Source organism: Melozone crissalis, unplaced genomic scaffold, assembly GCF_028551555.1.
Source record: "Melozone crissalis strain CALT ecotype California unplaced genomic scaffold, PUWL_Pcris_2 ptg000002l_1, whole genome shotgun sequence".
In the NCBI taxonomy this organism is placed as follows: domain Eukaryota; kingdom Metazoa; phylum Chordata; class Aves; order Passeriformes; family Passerellidae; genus Melozone; species Melozone crissalis.
Window position 1 is genome coordinate 17,942,911 of NW_026535780.1, and position 15,199 is coordinate 17,958,109.

The following is a 15,199-nucleotide window of genomic DNA, read 5'->3' on the forward strand; positions in this document are numbered from 1 at the left end:
CAGTGAAAGGTTGATAGATATATGTGTAACATTACTACATCAGTCCAGTAGGAACTATGCTTTGATGACAATTTTACTCTAGTGAAGTTTAACAGTCATTCCAAGTGACATTGAATAGAATGGTTAATATTACAGCCATATATATATATATATATATATATATATATATATATATATATATAAAATAGGTGCTAAATCCAGCTAATCCAATACACAGCACATTAAATGGGTATCAATAAGGATATTATCACTGTACTGCTTCAGAACTGTTTCATTTAAAGTTGAAGGATAGGGTAAGTATTTAACTTACACACATTTGAACATTTTCCAGCATTATTATTATGTAAAACAACCCCCTTTAACAATAAAGGAAGTGATGTTCTGCCAGAATCTGTCTCAGTTTACATGGCAGTTCTTCCTCTGTGTAAGGAACTCAGATTTCACAGTGCATCAAAACCTGTAAAATTATAAAGTCAACAAATATCTTCTAGACGATGGGTTATGTTTCAGACTTAGTGATTTTTGGAGTATGCCTGCATTATAACAAGACCAATAAAATGATATTTTGCAGATTTGGTATTGGGTTGTATGTCAAACTGTATTTCATACTTCATATTGCTGACTTGCAGTATAATAGTTAGAATATTCTTATCTATTATTTGTTCAAATTCCTTAGCAAACCAATAATTTTTCCTGCTCTACTATTAAAATCCTAACAATAATACAATTATGGCAAAACTGGAATGTTTGTTTCATTCTGCATATCCCCATGAATTTGTTTTTAAATCTGTTTATATGTATACATAGATGTATATGGGTCATTGCCTTTAATGCTGAAATATTCCATTCTGAAGCATAATTGTGAATATAACATGCAGTGTTCTCTCTTCTGCTGATGGAATATTAAAGACTTCTTATTTTCCTCATCTATTTTCAGCATATGTACCTGTCCTTGCAATAACCATGGACAATGGGGTATAGCTCATCACTAAGGATCCTACAGGTTTCCACAAAACTAACATTTTGAAAATTTATAGTTTTAGCATTTTTATGGTCTTACTTAAACAGACAGAGGCTGGCATGTGATTTGTCAATAGATATAATTTCAGGGAATCAGCAAATGGAAATGTCTGACTTCAGAACTGAAAGTTTGGACCATTTATAAGATTGGGGAATGTAGGTGTTGGCAGAGGCTGATAGAATAATTTGTTTATGTAAATTTAATTTTCCTGGGTGACTTTCCTATGAACATGCTGGACTCAATGGTTTTAGACTGACAGAATTCAAACTCTGGAATTCAAGAAATGCAGCATGCAGCTGTAAAGCATGCCAAGGATCCTTCTGAAGCATCAGATGAGATAGGCTCTGCTTATAGAAAGAATGCATCATTTCAGCACATATATGTAAACATAATTAGTTTATCTTAAACAAAGTTATATTTACCAGCAATTTTATCATCTGCATTTTGATAAACATGCACATTTACTGAAAGTATTTTTGACAAGAGTTTAGCTATCACTGAAATTCAAAAGAGGCGTTGTCCAAGTCGAAGCATATTCACTCTAATGAAGCTCTTTCACACTTTAAGCAAATAGCTTGAAACAGTTTCTCTGGCAAAACACTTCTCAGTGTATTTGTTTATGTTGAATAAACACAGTTTTGTCTCTTTTGAGAAATGGTGTTTGTTGAGAATCCCTTTGCCCTTCCCACTGTGTTGTTTAAATATGCTTTTTATTATTTTGTTTCCCTAGAAACAACTACAGCAAACAGGTTGAACATGACTTGTCACGCACACTCCAATGCAAAGCCTGGCAAATGCATACATTGATTGCATAGATTTTATTGTCTTTCCTTGCAGGCTAGCAAATGCCTCTTTGTTGACATCTGTAGATACCCAATTGCTTCAAAAATATGGATCACTCCTGTGCAGCTGAGATCTGGCATAATAATGGATCATTAAATATTATGACTATAGACATACCAAATAAATTAAGCTTGGGCAATTATTCCCAGTTCAAAAAACAAAGCTGATACAAACAAAAATCAACACTTAATTAAGATAGAGCAATATATCTAAAACCCAGAAAATGGTCATTGAGTGAGAAGAGACTGCAAGATGTTTCAGAAACAGTATGATGGATAAAGAGTAACAGTCAAATGAAGAAGCAGTAGCAGTCACTCAAAATGAAAGTTTTGACATTTTATTTAGAAGATGGGATATTTTTGAGAAAAAAAGACAATAAAGCTTTTTAGAGAAAACAAACTAAACAAAGGTTATGCATAAATCATTCTGCACTATCAGTAAATGTTTAATGCATTTTTTTCCTGTGCATTCAAAAGGGCTAAAATATAGCATATCACATATGATCATAGCATATAGCTCCCTCATAAAACCACTTCTTTATTAGCTCAGAGAATTTTAAATGGAAGAGAGTATTAGAGAAAAAAATCTGGCTCGTAATGCATAATTTCCATAGTTTGATAGTAGATACAGTCTCCTCCCAGTCTTAGAATATACCTTTTTAGTGATGATTGTGTTAAATTGTTCATAATGTTTCATTCTATGAATGCTTAAATACTTACTCCTATGAATAATGAATTTCTATTTCAGTATTTATTATCAACTTAAATGTATTTCAGATTCCTTAAGGGACACAATTGATGTGTATGAGAATTAAAAAAAAATCTCCAGGTATTTTGGTTTATCCATAATATACAAACTAGTAGAGCCTTTAGTGCAAAATTAATGGACCTTTCTTGTCTAGAGCACCTCATTTTCTCTTATGTTGCTGGATCAACAACCATTGTCAATGTTAAAACATTAATTTGCTACAAAATGTCTAGAGCTCTGACATTTATTTTATACCTAATGAACTCTATCTACGATTCTGTAATGACATGTGACACTCTCACTCAAGGTCGAATGATACCCAGTAAAAAAAGAAAGACTTCCCTATGTGATAGACATTCTAAAAAGCCTAGAACAAGCTAGAAAGAAGGAAAAAAATCAGAAATCTTTGAACTGGTGCCTTTTTTAACTACTTGGAAATAAAGGCAGGTAAAGATTTAAGGCAGACAGAGAGGTGCAAAACAAGACCAAAATGCTACTGTAAATTATATTATTTTGACTATGATTATGAAAATGTGTGTGAACCTCCAGTAATATTTGAAATATCCTTGCACTATACAGCAAAAATCTCTGTGAATTTCTCCCTGACTTGATGTCCAAGTGTATATATATGGTGCTGTTAAGAGTATTCCCCTAATAGTATAGAATGAGATGCAAAATTTAATAGCTACAGATGATGGCGAAAGAAGTTTTACTATTTCTAGATTCCACAGGATAATTGTGTGGCCTATTTAATTTGAAAAAAGAAAAAAACAAATAAGCATAATACTTCTGCCCTAAATAAATGTCAATCAAATCAAATACTAAATTACAACCAATACTGTAGCTTAATATTATTGACAAAATACATTAAGGTATCATACTGGGTCTTGTGTTCTCCCACCAGCATAATCTGATCATGTGCAAAAGCAAGCCTCTGTCAATGGAAGATTAAACATACTCAGGAGCTAAGCAAAACAGCAGCAACAGACTGACACACTCAGACAAATGAGCATCCTTCTACTTTTTTCATCTAAGTATTGCAGAAAAAAAAAAAAAAAGAAAGAAAATAACCAGTAGCAAATATTATACTAAGATATGTTACAACTTTAAATTCTTCTCTTAGAGAAAAGGAAGAAGAGTTCTGGTTCTATACAGAGAAGCTGACCAAAGGACAAAGCCTGTTTCAAGACTGTGATGAAGGACGCAATAAAGTTCCCCTACTATAGACCTTTACAGGATATTAGGAAACTGAATTTGGGAAATGAAAGGTATAGTTATTGTATCTAAACCAAAATAAATTTGGAATATCCTTTTAAAAGTCTTGATCTAATCTCAAAAGGCACTTTTCCACATCTACTTTATCAGGTTGTGAATTTCATCAGGGAATCTCAATGTTGGTAATAACAGCCCTGTGGCATGTGGAATTAAAGCCTTTGTACCTACTCATTTGGGGAATTCCAAATAAAAATTTCTTTAGTAACATCCATTTTCAACATTCTGAATTTTGAGTCTATGGCATTTAAGCCAAAGGAAATTACTGCACAAATTAGGGGGGAAAACTTTTTGAGCAACTTTCTGGGAAAAAAAAATTTAATGGAGCAGAAAATACAAGATACAGTTCAGGGGATTTAAGGGCAGTAAAATTATCAGCACAATTCACCTATGAGAAAGATTCTGAATTTATTTTTCTTTTCTGTTTTGCTTTTTTTCTCAATATAGAATTCGCAATGACATTTATAGACTAGGATTACTTCAATTCCTACTTAATCCCATAGTAGAAAACAATTGGCTCTATTGAGACCAGAATCAGACATTAAATAGATGCTACCAATCTATCTCATTGTAGGAAACAATTAACTAAATGGACTATTTATACACACACAGCTCAGCTCATTATGAAGCTGGTTCACATTAAGAACAAACAAAGCTCCTTTAAAATTGCAAAGGACTCTTATCCATTCCTTAACAGATGGATGTACAATGCATCACTTATTTGAACTTATAGAAACATTTCATCTTTGCTAATGTGTTTGGGACAACAGCATGGTTACTCAATTAGAACAGGGTGTAAAGGTTGTCTGAGAGCCATGGTGAGAAGTCAGAGCATTAAACACCACTCAGAAAAATATCAGCACTTCCTATGTCAAGATCCTGAACCTCCTGCTGATATCCTCACTGGAAATGAGACCAAATCATTGGATTCAAAACAAAGATATGCAAAGACATCACCAAAGACGTGGACGTGTTCTGTTTCCTCCTTACTTTCTCAAGCAAGGAATTTACTTCTTTGATGCCAGTTATTAAAAACAATTATATAAATAGCAAATATTTACTGTTGGTATCTAATCAGACACTGGAGAACTCCTGTAGACAAATTAAAACTATTGTTTGTTATGAACTTAATTCTTTTCCTTAACAACATTTTATGGCTAACTAACACCATGAACAAAACTATTAACTACTGTGACTTGGCATAGGAGCAAGTGAAAAACAAGCAAATGTTTCCCATTGTTGAATATGGGAAGTGCTAAACTGAGATTGGTTTAAAGTATCTGTCTTCAGCTAAGCTGAGGTTCACTGGTGTAAATACATTTTCAGGAGAAAATATTATGTAGTGATTCTATGTATGAAATCTTTGCTAAGGGGCATGCTAAGCATTTTTTCCTAGTATCTTTTCTTATTTCCTCTTCTGTATTACTGACACAATAAAGTGATGTCAAGCAATTTATTCAGGGTCCAAAATGGCCTTATGTCAAAACCTGTATTCTTGGTATCTTACTCTGAGTCCTAACTATTGGCCTGAATAGTCTCTTTCACTCATTTGAGATATGTGAAAACTGCTTTTCATTGTTCATGCTGAAATCTATAGCTATGCTTTAAAAAAAAAAAAAGAAAAAAAAAGAAATAAAATTATAAAAGCTAAAGCAACACAGAAATTAGACTTCAAAGATCAGGGAAAATATGAAAACAATCCATTTATTTTTCAGAAAAAAAGGTTACGGCATTTCTTATGCACTCTGACTCTCTTCACAGGAGAAACCTCTAGTTCTCCTCTCTAATTTGTAAACAGCTGTACGGATCTCCTTCATGGACCTCATATACAACAAAATTGCAATGTGCAGTCTTGCTTACCTGAAATCTGGTTTATGCACCACCAGAACAACAGGATGTAGCAAGAGGAACTGTGACTGAAGCTGGAGCAAAAATACCTCCTTCACCCTCAACATCATTTTCTGAAGTGCAGCCGATTAGCCAAAACACTGGCAGTCCTTCTGAAACCTATCCTGAATTTTTTGTAGCGATTTCAATAAGCTGCAGTCAAGTATTCCCACTTCTACTCCTGCACAGTGATAGATCCAGGATGCAGAGTTACCCCTCCTTCATTTTGTCTCTAATTTTCCTTGTTTTATTCTTACTCTAAGGTGTACTTTGGTCATTTTTTCAGGGTGCCAGTGCCCAAGCACTGGCAGAGGGAGCAGCAGCGCTGACCTGTGCTGGAATTCTGCAGGGAATGCTTGAGCTCTTCAGCCAATCTCCTGCCTCTGTGGTAATACATTTAAGAAAGGGCAAAAGCGTTGCTCCCCATTCAGAGGTCTTTTTCATATTCAAAACCGTTTCATGATCAGTAGCAGATCTGAGAAATTTTTCATTTTATTCCCAATATATAAATAGTGAACATTTGAAGAAAAGAATTCTGGGGTCTTCAAACTTTGAAGATCACCCATTCATTTTTAAACTAGATTCTGCAAAGCACTCCTTTGTGCTATATTTTTTCTATTTGAAAGACAACATTCATTGCTCATCTACTTAAAGCGGAGTTATTTTGTCAAACGTCATAAACATAGGAAGAAGATAAAACTATTAATTTTCTTAGAACTGTAGAATCATAGGAATATTAAAGTTGGAAAAGATCTCTAAGATCTAAAGTCATCTAAGTCCAACCTTTGACTGAATACCACCATGCCTACCAAAAGATGCCTTTAATGTATTTGTGATACTTATTTTGGTTGTTGTATGTTGCATGTTCCTTAATTATCATGTGTATTACAAAGCAAATATGTAAAAAGTACACAATATTGTGAACTTAAACTACCTCTTCCTAAACAATATATAACAAAATATTCAGCCAAGTACCACGTGCAATTTGGTCATTTGCTGTGCAGAAATTATTTTGGACATCTACTTGGTTGACTATTAGTGTATTCAAACACTTTACATGATTCCTTGAATATTGAATGTATAAGACATTAAAAGAAAAGCATTACTTAAAAATAGACCCTAGGCTTAAAAAAAAAAAATGCTCAAAGGCCAATATTTATAATTTTTTTTAATAAACAGTCTTGGTATTATCCAGAGTGAACTGACTGAGAAAGTATCTCTTTCAATGAAGGTAGTGAATGTAGCCTACTTGCAGAGGCATCCAGAGCCATGGCTGTAGTTCTTATTTGGAAAATATCTTGATTGAAATCCTGGCCCTTTCCTGTCACTGTTCATGTCAGTGCAGAAAATAACTTTAGTAACTAACTTACTTTTTATCTATGTTACAAAGGTCATATGATTGCTGTTGCCCAGTCCAATTTCTAGAACAGATGAAAACTCTTTATTAAAAAAATATATTCTCTACATTTCTAATTAACAAATTTATTACTTTATATAGAAAAAAAAAATTCTAAAATAAACATCTCTTAAAACTGCTCTTAGTATTTGGTGTTCTATGGAAGTAAATAATTTAAAAATCCTCTGATGTAAGTTTTTTTAATGTTTAATTTTTTAATACTATATTCTCATTTTTTTGTATTTTTTAATTAGTAAATTATTTTATGATTATAGCTCTTATTTTAATTCTTTCAGTATTATTCAAATATTTTTAATAATTTCTTCACTATGAAATTGTATGTGAACTTTTTATCTATTTTTTGATGCAGATCCATCTGTCCTCTATTTTTCCTGTGCAGACAGCACCAAAGGCATTTTAGCATTTCTTTCCTTTGTATACATTAACCTTTCAAAAACATCCTTAAGTAATCAAAAGTTGTAAGTGTTTATAAAACACTTTTAGCTCAAGGAAAATCTGTTCTGCAGAATCCATACAAAACATGCTATGGAGTTTTTGGCTAATACCAGTGGCCGCGTAACACTAGATCTCACATTGTACATGAAACTCAGCAAATTTGAGACCTCTGACAACACCATGGGTTGGTTTGGGCCTTCTATGGGTGGTTAACATGTACTTTATCTCCATCATATATTTTCAAAGACAACTTGGCTCCTCCTGGAAAATCTTTGTCATGAGAACTTGTCCACTGTATCTCTTCAGATTAAAAGTATGACAGTAATAGACCTTGCACTATGATGGAGCTGGAGATGATTTTGCTTTTTCTGATCTGTCCCACAATATATACATAAATGATGACAACTGCAGTAATTAATGTTTTATCTTTACCAACTGAACACGCTATTTTTTAAAAAAATAACAACAACAACAAAACAAAAATGAAAACAAAACCAAAACCCCAAACAATATCTATTTGGATGGATTTCTGTATTCCTAAGTGAATTGAGCATTTTAATCCATTCTGATTTTCCCAAATAACTAAACTGACTGAGACACTACAAAATGTTCCCATTGCCACATGGTTATGATCCAATATGAAGAAACAAATAGACAGACATAAAAGAAGCAAAATAAAGACCTGTAACGACATCAAATCTAGGCTTCCAGCCAGGAATCTCTAGAATATTCAAATTCCCCTTAATTCTCTGTAGGTATCAGCACAAGGCCATGAAGTACTGCACAAAACCTTTCATCCACACAATGAACATTAGGCCTTTACAGAGCAATTAAGTGTTTATTTCCTCAGTAATGATTGCACTTTGAGACTAGAGAACCATGTCTAAATGTTCTTGAACCCAGATCTGTTGCCCTTTCCCACAGGGAGTTAACATAAAAGCAACGAGTTCCATGAATTCATGGAGCAGTGGTGTGTTCTGCGCCATGGAAAAATAAGAAACTTGGGCATTTTTATTACTAAAAAAATTACCAATTTTCTTGGTTAGAATCTGTATATATTCCAACAAAGATGATCCAAATGTAAAAAAAAAAATCACAATTTCACAAATACATGCATCTGTCTATGTCATATGATACAAACAAGGGATCTTTGATATATTATCTTTAAAACTAGGCAGGTATGTAGGAGGGAATAAACAATGACAAGGGGTGAAAATGTAGTTGCATTATGATATGAGGTGAAGATACGTGCTTTGTTGTAGCTATCCTTCTCTTTTTATAAATAACACTGGAAAACAAACACCAATTTGGAATGTAGATTGGCTTCTTGGAGGCCTGCATTTATATAGGTTATGTCAACACATGACCGTGGTTCTTCAAAATATCATGGGACATGTAATGAATATCATTTGAATGAGTCACATCTCCTTGTGCATTGACCAACACCCACTTATTGATATTTCTGTTCCAATAACACATTCTACTTTTGATGAACTCCGGGGAAACTAGATAACCCATTATTTTCTATGACACTTTGATAGCTTAAGTCTGAAAAACATATGAGCCTCTAATCTATTTGAAAGCTCAGTAACACTAATTGTACAACTCTCTCCATCAGCCAAATAATCTTTGATATTAAATGTCATTCTCTTCACTTTTCTTCTATCATTTTGCAACCTCTTTTACCATTTCATTAAAAAAAGATCAATAACTGTGGACTACCTTTTTCTCTTTAATGAAACTGTCAAAAAGATTTCAAAACGTGAAATTTTCTAGGAATAGAGAGAGTATGAGCATAACAGTATTTTCAAGATTCTTTTCCCTATCACAAAACAGTATTTCCTATCACAAAACTATATTGCCTTACCAACAATAGCACAGAAACAGAAATTTCCTTCCTGAAGAAGAAGTGTACCACCTAGGATCCTATAGAAAATTTAAGGATTTTTTTCCAGAGTTGTTCATAGTTTATTTTTGCTATCCATCCTGGTCCATGAAAAGAGAATAAAGAATAGTAGGGTTTGTGTGCATACATTTCTTCTGTAACTTCACATATAAACCTGGGAAAATCATTCAGGACAGACTTATCTTTCTTCAAACAATACTGACCATCCCCTGCAATGAAATCGGAATAATTTGGGGTTTTTTTCCTACTTGTTACTCCATCACTTACAATATGATGCTTCACTGTCTGCCAGAGGTGAGCAGATTATTTTAAAAACTATAACAAATACGTCTGAGTCATCAGGCTCTCTGTAATGACTCAAGCACTCTCTGATAAACCAAAAGGTCACATTAGAGCAAATTCAACTATCTTTCTTAATTTTTACCTACAAAATATATGAGCAGGGAATGGAGGCCATGATAAACAAAAGTTACAGATAAAACAAGAGAGAGTATGACCTTTTTCACCAAAAATTTCCAGAGACAGGCAGCAAAAATACTGACAAAATTCAAATGGAGAAATTATGAATAAGCCAAAACCATAAATACTTATTTCTAGTTTCATTAATCCAGATAGATATTCATAGCAAAGCATGAAGATCAAAAAACTCCAAATAGAATAGAGAAGGATTCACCTGGTAAAAAAATAACGTGCATCTGCATGAATAAGATTGTGACTTTTGATCTATGGCATATCTATGAGATCACTTAGCATAGTTTTCAGCTAAAGGAAGCTTCTAAATCTGTTTTCATGTCAAAATAAAATAGGAGTCATTGTTATTCACTCTTGTTGGCCAAAAGCTTTTGAGGATGAGGCAGTGACAAACTATGTCCACCAGGATTACCCAAAATCAACCAAGTCTATCATTGATATTGTAGGACCAGAGAAATTAGTACTCCAAACATTTTTTTCTACATGTAAAGAAAGATTTAATTTCCTTTAAACACTGACCTTTTTACTAGAACGAATTGTTATTACTATTTATCACTATATCACTTGTATTTTCATATTTCTGTCACCTCCATAAATTCATATTCATATGCAGACATATTTATTTCCATATGCAAATGTATGTCCCAGCCCATAGCAGGGAAGTTGGAATAGATGATCTTTGAAGGTTCCTTCCAACTCAAACCATTCTGATTCAATGATTCTATAACTAATAATAGGAAAACATTTACAAGGAAGTAAGGGGAAAAAAATAAAACATTTAATGAATAAATGAAACATGCAGTAAAAATACAACACGTGAAATCAGCTGTGTCACTAACCCTTATATTGACACTTATTATGTCTCTGGAGATCTAAAATAATCATGTCCCTCCCTTGAATCTTCACAATTCATGAAACCAAATTTCATGGTATTGCACATATATGCCATTCAATGTGCTCCTATGTGCAGATTGTGTATGTGCTCATGCTACCACTTACCCTGTCTCTCTGCCTTCTCCACACTGCACATTGCATGAAATCTCTGAGGAAACCAGCAGAATTTAGGAGTGCATGATGAGTCATGTCAGAACAACAGGTGAAAGCAAGAGGGAGTTATTAAAATATTTCCTCCTGTTTGCAGTAGTTTAGGACAGTTCATTCATAAACAAGATACTGAAGATGTTCTAACCAGGATGAGGTTCTCCAGATGATATCTCACTCTTTAATACACTGTTTGAAGGGAAATCAAAGAGGACCTCCACTACTCACACTACTCATTTCAGGGTCATGCCACCTCTGTCTACATATGCAGGCCTATAACAAGTAGACACTGAAGGTGCCCCAGAGCAGAGCAGAGTGGGACAATCCCCTCCCTTGCCTGGCTGGTGATGCTGTGCCTGATGCACCCCAGGACAGGGCTGGCCCTCCTGGCTGTCAGGGCACTGCTGACTGAGATTCAGCTTTCCATCAACCAGGACCCCCCCAAGACTCCTTCCACAGCAGTCTCTCCAGTATCTTGTTCTGAAATCTGTCTGTACATCCTAATTTGCCCTGTCCCAGGTGCAGAATCCAGCCCTTTCCCTTGCTGAACTTCATATGGTTGGTGATTGCCCAACCCTCTAATTTGTTGACATATCTGTAGGGCTTCTCAGTCCTCAATGGAGTTATCAGCTCTTCCCAATACAGTATCATTGGCAAACTTAGCATCCCTTCAAATTCTGCATCCAAATTGTTTTTGAAAGTGTAGAAGAGAACTGGCCTTAAGATGTAGTCATGTGAACCCCACTAGTGACTGACTACCAGCCTGATGTAATCCCATTTACTGCAATCTCTTTTTATTGTCCCCCACATTTCTGGGCAGCTTCAGCCCCAAGGGTGCTCACTAGCTCTCAGTTTGTCAAGTTTTGGCATGCCATCCCACTATTTATCACTGTCCATTGCTTATCACTGGTTTTGTCCCTTTTCCCCTTCCAAAGTAGTTTAAAGCTGTCAATGGGCCCTGGTAGCTGCTGTGCTAAGGTCCTTTCTCTCCTTTGAGAAATGTGCTCCTTGTCCTGCAGGTGAGTGCATGAGGGTTATTTTGTGTTCAAGCCTCTGCAAGATAAGAGGCTGATACTTGCTTTTTGTTCTCATTTAAATGCTTGTTCTCTGATATTGTGCTGGCAACAACAACAACAACAACAACAACAACAACAAAAATCTGGGTACCAAATCCAACTCCAAAAAAGTATGGGGCAAGGCTAGGTAAATGTTCTCCCTTGCGAACATGGTAGGGTTAGAAAAATGACTTTAGAAGATCCCACACTAATCAGTGGGTGAACAGTGATAATTTATAGAGTGTCTCAGCTTTGAGGCTGACCGCAATGGCCAATGAGCAAAACAGGCCATTAAGAGAGATACACCCAGAAAACCACAGCCAACAATAACACCTGTCATGATAAAACAGATATTAAAATTATAGATATTCAGTTGTCTCTTCTCACTGCCTCTGTCACTCAGATACAGGGATTAGATCTTGTAGAAAGTGAAGGAATTTTTTATGTAATGTCATAAACAACTTTTGTGAATATGTAATGTCATAAACTACTTTTGATTACAGATAAGCTGGGAATGTACAATTTCTAGCAGCAAATGACTGTGGCTATTATAATGGGCTGGCCAAAAATCACTCCAACACAAAATTAAAGGCACATTGTGATAAGACTGAGAAGAAATGCTGGTGCAGTCTTACAGAGAATGGGAAAGGATTGAACTCTGCCATTATTAAGTATAACCTTTGACCTAATACAGCCTATTCTCCTTGGTAAAGATATTTTCATTAGAAAAATATGTCAAATAATGAATTAAAATGGTCTCTGTGTAATTTTGATTTATTGACTGGAAATGTAGCATAATCAAATTTGATTTTCCATAGAATTTTTTTTTTTTATTTCATACACTTGGTATTACAAGCTTATCTGTTGTTTCTTTTGTGATATTCCCTAATATATATTACTCATAATATATAGTCCCTCATTATACCAAAGGTAATTAAAACCAAGTGAAATCACCAGTGTGTTATAGTCACTGGAGTTTTTTACCATTACTTTCAAGTGGGCCAAGATTTTGACCAATAGGCAAGGAAAGCAACACTTGAAATATATATTCAAACTATAGCTTATAAAAAAGAAGGAAATGCAGCATTTAAGTAAACATATGTTATAAATTTTCAATACTTTTCAACAGATTGTCAAGAGTGTGAATAGTGTTTCACTAAGTTGTTGAAAAAGTAAATATAGGTGTGCTTTACATTATTTAAGACCTCAGCTGTGTAGTAGTGCAGTATTTTGCATAGGAAATGGCTCATTCAGAGGAACAAATGAGATTAGTTTATCTGCATTTAAAACCCTGCCAAATTTTTACAATGTGGACCTTCAACCCCTTGAAAGGGACAAAAAAAAGAATCAAAGAAATTATAAATTTCCAAATACTGGTAGAATAGAAAGCTTTGGATGTAAATGATGATTAAGAAAATATAAGCAAATAATACCACTGCTTGAAAAAGTTTAAATTACAAGCCATTCAAATTGTTTTCCAAAACATTTACATAAATTAGTTGAAAGGCCACAATTTTATACAAGAAGAAATTTTAATTGAGCCTTGTGCTTGAAGTGTTTCTGCAATTACTCCCTTTGGTTCAATTAAGATGTAGCCTGAATTAAAATGTATTGTTAAAATTACAAGATAACACCTGATGGTGGCACAAAATTGAAGATATGCCTCCATGTAATTTTAGATTATTCCTTGCTGCGAGTTTATGTAATTATTTTTTGTCAATAATGTTTTTTTCTATTCTCTTGCCAATATTTTTAATCAGTACACCCAAACACTAAGCCTCTGAAAAAAGGTAGCTTCTACAAAACTAAATGCCTTTTACACACTAGAATTCAGTTAAAACTTTTGATTATTTTTGTTTACTGTATTAAAATAACAAGTAAAAACATAATAGGGTCATAGGATTCCCTGACTTTAGGAAACAAATATTGTAACTATGAGAAGGAAAACAGCCAGGATTACATCTTTCCACTTTATTTGACATCATTAGTTCTTTCTCAAGTGTGAATGCCCATTAAGGGCATTTATTTTCCTCACTGAGATTTTCTGCCTATTTCTGGCTTATGCACAAGAAATAAATTTACCAAATTAGTCTTTTCACATGCATTTGCTTATCTGTATTTTTAATGTCTTTCTCTTATTTAATAGTTTTATGCAGAACCATAATTGTTCAGTATTCCTTACATTTGGTGGTATGTAAAACTTGATTGAAAACACAATTTTTAATGACCAAGTAGATTTTAGAACAAACTTGTCATGTGGGCAGGAAAAAAGGAACTGTTATTTTCAACAACTAATAAAAATAGCATTTCTAAACGCACAAGTAACACCATATAAGCACACTATCATTTGTTGGAGGATTATTTTTTTGGAGAGAGAAAAACTAGCAATTCTATTTTTTTATTCAACTTACAAGTACTTTCCTAAGAATACATAAAAGTTTGACCCACTCTATCCTTTTGCATAAAGCAATACCAGAGAGCCTCAGATTGCCCCAGTTCCACTTTACTTTAAAAAAATGCTTCTAAAGAATGAGTAATTTTTTGAATTGTGGCCAATGGTTTGCCAAATATTTGATAAATATTCAGTATTACATTTCCAGTATTTATTAGATTAACACTAAATCAGAAATCAGAATTTGTTTAGATTCACATTTAACTGCCCAGAATTTTTACACATTCTCCCAAGCCTGCAACCCCTTTGTATAATAATTCCCAATATTCACTCCAGTATTCGTGTTAAACTCAAACTGCCCAACTCTGTGAAAACCCTTGAAGAGCCTGAATTGCTCCTTTTTATCTGTGAGGAGACTCTGGGTTAGCGAGTGCACCTTGTGGGTATTAATGGCTTATCATGAGATGGTGAGAGTTTCAAAGAGACAGGACCAAGTCAGCCTTTGAATAAAGTATTCTAGCTCAGAGCCTGACCCTAGGAAGGAGGATGATTTCCTCTGAAAGCTGACCCAGGGGAGGGAGGCAGCAGAGCATCTGTCTCACACAGACAGAAAGGGCGGACGTTCCTTCCCCTGCACTTCTCTTGCTCGTGTTTGGGAGCAGGTGACACACACCCCAGTCTCCTCTGCCTGGTCTGTTTCTCTGAGCTGGAA

The 15,199-nt window shown here is 34.3% G+C and overlaps 1 protein-coding gene across 1 annotated transcript in view; it reads right to left on the reverse strand.

Annotated features, from left to right (window-relative positions):
* Nucleotides 1–15,199, reverse strand: part of MMP16 (matrix metallopeptidase 16) — a 169,403-nt gene that overhangs the window by 23,407 nt on the left and 130,797 nt on the right. The gene's annotated exons all lie outside the window — the stretch shown is intronic.